The sequence below is a fragment of the Procambarus clarkii genome, chromosome 59, assembly GCF_040958095.1.
Source record: "Procambarus clarkii isolate CNS0578487 chromosome 59, FALCON_Pclarkii_2.0, whole genome shotgun sequence".
Lineage (NCBI taxonomy): Eukaryota > Metazoa > Arthropoda > Malacostraca > Decapoda > Cambaridae > Procambarus > Procambarus clarkii.
In genome coordinates this window covers 31,890,209-31,896,208 of record NC_091208.1, presented here as the reverse complement: position 1 = coordinate 31,896,208, position 6,000 = coordinate 31,890,209, and positions in this window count along the sequence as shown.

Here is a 6,000-nt window from a genome sequence, read left to right as displayed (position 1 = left end):
TGCATTGTCTTGTGTTATGTTTCATTTTATACATTATGATGTGTTTTGTTGTCGGTCCTTCCGGCTGGTGCTTGTTTGTTTTGTTTTATATTGTTCCTAAGTTTTATTTATTTGCTTACATTATTTACTTGTTTGTTATTGTTATTGTTTTATATTTTGTCTTGATGTATGCTGTGTTTCTCAGGCGTTCTTCCATTTTTGCTAATTGTTGCCCTGTGCTGTCAGGCCTTCTGGCCGTTGGCTTCTTATTTTGTTTGTTTTGTTTTCTGTGATATTTTATTGTATTTATTGTCTTTACCTTGCATGCTTGCATGTAAAAATAAAAATAAAAAACACTTACGGGCTATTCATGCCCGTGCCACCTTTTGGGTGGCTTAATCTTCATCAATCAATCGGCTGAGCAGACCTCAGTTACAGCCCCGCTCCTGTGCCAGGTAAGTTCACTACGGGCTCGCCATAGCCCGTGCTACTTGAAACTTTTTGTTCCTAGAAGCTGAATCTTAAACAATAACAGGCTTAGCAGCATGCCCGTGCCACCTCTTGGGTGGCTTAATCTTTATCAATCAATCAATCAATCGGGCCGAGCAGTTACACGCTATTCATGCCCGTGCCACATCTTGGGTGGCCTAATCTTTATCAATCTATCAATCAGCTGGGCAGGTAGAAACCATTCTGGTGCTCTCATTAGCTCGTGCATCTCCCTTCACCTTGACCTGATTATGACGAGTGATGGTTGAGCATTCACCATTATTATTATTAACGTGAATCACTTGTGTATATTTTTCTTTGCTTATGTAAAGCCAAGAGGTTAAGGAGTTTTAGTCATTAATTTTTTTTTTTGTAAAATTAAAGTAAATTTGTTAAGTTTTGTTATATTAAATATTTTAAGTATTTATTCTATTGTTCAATGTCGACACAGGTTGACCTTGGGACACCTCTGCGGGAGTGTACTAGCCAGAGGGCTAGTGGAGTGTTGGAAGACTTCACTGTTGGAGTGTACTAGCCAGAGGGATAGTGGAGTGTTGGAAGACTTCACTGTTGGAGTGTATTAGCCAGAGGGATAGTGGAGTGTTGGAAGACTTCACTGTTGGAGTGTACTAGCCAGAGGGATAGTGGAGTGTTGGAAGACTTCACTGTTGGAGTGTACTAGCCAGAGGGATAGTGGAGTGTTGGAAGACTTCACTGTTGGAGTGTACTAGCCAGAGGGATAGTGGAGTGTTGGAAGACTTCACTGTTGGAGTGTGCTAGCCAGAGGGATAGTGGAGCACTGAGGACTTCACCGTTGGAGTGTACTAGCCAGAGGGCTAGTGGAGTGTTAGAAGACTTCACTGTTGGAGTGTACTAGCCAGAGGGATAGTGGAGTGTTGGAAGACTTCACTGTTGGAGTGTGCTAGCCAGAGGGATAGTGGAGCACTGAGGACTTCACCGTTGGAGTGTACTAGCCAGAGGGTTAGTGGAGTGTTAGAAGACTTCACTGTTGGAGTGTACTAGCCAGAGGGCTAGTGGAGTGTTGGAAGACTTCACTGTTGGAGTGTACTAGCCAGAGGGCTAGTGGAGTGTTGCAAGACTTCACTGTTGGAGTGTGCTAGCCAGAGGGCTAGTGGAGTGTTGGAAGACTTCACTGTTGGAGTGTACTAGCCAGAGGGCTAGTGGAGTGTTGCAAGACTTCACTGTTGGAGTGTACTAGCCAGAGGGCTAGTGGAGTGTTGCAAGACTTCACTGTTGGAGTGTACTAGCCAGAGGGCTAGTGGAGTGTTGGAAGACTTCACTGTTGGAGTGTACTAGCCAGAGGGCTAGTGGAGTGTTGCAAGACTTCACTGTTGGAGTGTACTAGCCAGAGGGCTAGTGGAGTGTTGGAAGACTTCACTCTTGGAGTGTACTAGCCAGAGGGCTAGTGGAGTGTTGCAAGACTTCACTGTTGGAGTGTACTAGCCAGAGGGCTAGTGGAGTGTTGGAAGACTTCACTGTTGGAGTGTGCTAGCCAGAGGGATAGTGGAGCACTGAGGACTTCACCGTTGGAGTGTACTAGCCAGAGGGCTAGTGGAGTGTTAGAAACCGTCATTGATGAAGCATGCTAGCGACTGAGCTAGTGGAGCGCCGGAAGACTTCACTGTTTTAGCAAACTAGTGAGCAGGATAGTGGAGTGCTTGAAGACGTCACTGTAACTGCAGCTAGCGTGAAGGCTAGTATTGTGCGTCAGAGGAACTTACATAGTGTTTGTCATCCTTGAAGCTAGTTGGCGTGAGGGCTAGTGATGCACTGGACGATCTTGTCAGAGAATTGTAAATACTAGTAGTTGTAGATAATAATAAGTTATATTTTTAAGTGCAATTTCATTTCTTACCTTAAACATTACACTGCATTTCCAAGCTAGGATCTCTGGACTTGAGAAGAGTCGTAGAATTTAAATGAATCCGGTTACAGAGGAGTTCGTAACATTAATGGAATCCCCATCGGGATCCTTTCCTCTTGTCAAGAGCCTCCAGTGGCCTTGGTGGTGCAGTGATTTGTTTAAGATAATTTTAGGGTAGATATTTAGGATAATTGTTGTTAATTGTTGTATTTATTATTACTCGATATTGCAGCTAAACCGACTGTCGGGTCGATTGACGAGGTTCAGGACGTCCTGAACAGACCCACTTGTCTCAAGTAGGTCAAGTGCTTGATGAATCCAGAACACTTGCTGAAATGTTCATACTTAGTACTGGAAGTGTCAGACAAGCATAGGAGAGTAGAAATTTTGTCTAAATTGTACTATTTGAAGGTAGATTTAACGTGAAAAGTGATGGGGCAATGCGTAGTAAGATTTGAAATAGTGAAGGGGGATGAGGAAGATGCTGGAATTGACATATCGGACGTAAGACTGATGGTCGATATGCTACAGGTAAAACTTAGGGAACTGGAAATAAATCGTGAAATAGAGTTGAAACGGTTGGAAAGAGAACAAGAGAGAGTGAGAAGAAAAGGAGCAGGAAAGAGAAGAAACAAGAGAACAAAGGCAACATAAGCTGGAAGTGTTTCGATTAGGTGGTACTCGTGATAGTCATGGTGGTAGTTTTGATCCAGTCCGCAACCTTAAGATGGTGCCTAAGTTTAATGAAAAAGAAGTATCAAAATTTTTACTGCTTTTGAAAAGGTTGCCATATCTTTAGACTGGCCTAAAGAAAATTGGGCAATTATGATTCAGTTTGAGTTAACCGGAAAAGCCCAAACTCCCTACTCAACGTTTTCCGTGAGTGATTCAAGTGATGAAGATGCAGTAAAGAGGGGTAGTATTGTATGCATATCAGTTGGTACCAGAGGCGCACAGACAAAAATTTTGAAATCTTAAGAAAGTTGCAGAACATACATTTAAAGTTTTAGCTAGAATAAATGAACAATTATTTTTTGAGTGGTGTGATTCCAGGAAAATCAGCAGCAAAGAACAGCTGGAGCAACTTATACTAATGGAAGAATTTAAAGATTGCTTGTTCGAAAATTTCAAGACCTGTGTTGAGAAAAACTAACAAATAGAATCGTTGGAAGTGGGCGCCACGATGGCAGGTGAATATGTATTGACTCACAAGACCCCAGTGAGGTATCACACAAAGCAAGGTCAACAGTACTTCAAATACAGGTATGATGGAAGATATGGGTTTAAAGGAAGAGAAACGAAGAAGGGTCCAGACAGCCCGAAAAGAACAGAATGATGAACTGGGACAGAATGTCGTGATTGATGTATCGCTAGTCCTCTTCAAGGGACGACTGGCGTTCAAGTAGTACATTCTATCAAAGCAGCACAGGTGGAGGGATTGCTTCGTTGGCCACCAAGGGGTGTAGACGTGCTCGTCTGCCCTACCAGTTGTTGCCTGGAGTTGCGAGAAGGAGGGTGCTGCTTGACGTGTCGCTGCCATGTTGCCTCCCCCCTGTTGTGCATGCCCAGTCTGTGGGGCCTCTAGATTTCTGCTTGAGCTGGATATCCTGAGGTGCGGCTCATGCTGTGTGAAATGCTGCGGGTCCCTGTGGTGAACGTTTATGGCATTGAACTGGTGCCTGCTCGCAGGGTGGTTGTCAAGTTTATGATGGAGGAGATGTACCGGGCATTTTTGCGTCGTTACGAGGGGCGGACCTTGCCCCTGCCAGAAGGTGCAGGCACTGTGACTGTCTCAGATCAGAATGGTGCCATCGTGTATGTTAGCGTGCATGGGGCGCCCCTGGAATTCCCGGAGGGGCTGCTGCAGTGTTACTTCGGCCAGTTTGGAGCTGTTGTCAGTGTGCGGTTGCACCTGCTCTCCATGGGAACGCTTAAGGGTGCGCGGTCAAACATTCACACCCTGGGAATGAGGCTACAGGCGGACATTTCGTCCTCAGTGAAGTTCCTGGGTTGTTACATTAGGGTGTATTACGCCCGCCAGCCTCGTACATGTTACCGTTGTGGCCTCTTGGGCCATCAGGCTGTTGGGTGCTCTGCGCCTGCCATCGCGCCTGTCAACCTCTTCCGTGAGGAGGACTTCCCGCCGCTTCCTGTAGAGGAGGCTTCGGTGGCTATAGATGTGGATGACTCTTTGGCTGCTGAAGTACCCCCTGTGTCTCCTGTTGCGCTTGTTGTTTCCGTGGTTCTACCGGCTGCCCTCTGCACGGCTTCCCTGTCTTTATGTTCTTCAGCTGTTGTGCCTGTCCCTGTGCCCTAGTCGTGTGTCTAGGCTGTGCTGGATGTTGGGGTGGCTGTAGGGCCTCCCACTGTGCTCGACCTGGTGCCCTGTGTGGTTAAGGATGCTGCCGTCATGCGGAGAGCGTCGGTTTGCCCGGGTTTCTGGGTCGACATCCGGCTCTGATGATGTGCGGCTGGTGCCTAAGCGTTCCCGGCGTTCTTCTTCTGCCTGGGCTGATGTGGGAGAGTTCGACGACTGTGGATCTTCCATCGACGGCGGCGTGGTTCCAGTTGCGTTGCATTCTTCGGTGGTGGCGGAGGTCCATATGCCTGCAGCTGCCGGTGACAGTGTCTCGGTCTGTCCTTCTGGTGTGGTGTGTGTGGATCTTGCTTCGGGTATGTCACCCGCATCGGATGGTTCTGGTTCTACGTGGAGGGTGGTTCCCCCTGATGAGGTTCGTGGTGAGCGTGGTGATCAGGTGGTGGTGTTGAAAAAGGCTACTCACTCTGGGAGTTCCGTGCCCCGAGCCTCGTGCCCTGTTTCATCGGCGGCGGTTTTGCCACCTCTCTTGTCTCCAGCCGTCTCTTCTGCATCTCCTGCGGTGTCAGGCGTGGTGTTACCGCCTCGGCAGCCTTCGCCTTCTTCTCCTGTGCATCCGGCGGCGGGACCGTCTCGTTGGCCTACGTACGCAGTACCTTCTGCTTCCACGGAGAAGGTGTTTCGCCATTCCCCTCCTCGTTATGCGACTTCTTCCGACCAGCTCCAGGAGCTGCCATTTCCGCCTGAGTTTATGCGGACCCCCCTGAAGCAGGGGATTCGTTACCTTTCCGACATGCAGTATTTAATATGGGAGGTCTATAAGAACAAATATCCTCTGTATGAATATCCACTAAGAAATATTCACCTCCCATTGAGGTTTGTTCTCCTTTCAAGTGATTTATTTGTTTGCTATGTGTTGCGTGGTTGTGCTCATTTGTGTCCGTGAATGTGGAGTGTGGTTGCGTGTGTGTGTGTATGGGTGGGCCGGGTTTGTTTCCCCGGTTCCTGCGTGCTCCATATTTCCGGTTCCTGTGAGTTCCGGTGTGTGTTTGTTTGTGGCGTGATTGCATGCTCTTCAGGCTGCTTGTATGGCCATGCCTGTTTTTGTTCCCGTTATCGTGAATTGCCGTTGTTAATTTCTTTTTGTTTATGTGTTTTGTTTTTATGTTTCCTTTCTTCTAATTGTCATTATGTATTGGTGCCTCTCCGTGTGTGTTTTCCGGGGCCGGTAGGCTTGTTTTGCATTGTTTCGATGGTTAGGTTGTTGGGTGCGGGTTTGAGTACTATGTATTGTTCTGTTCTTTTTTTTTGTACTGTCTTGCATTATGTT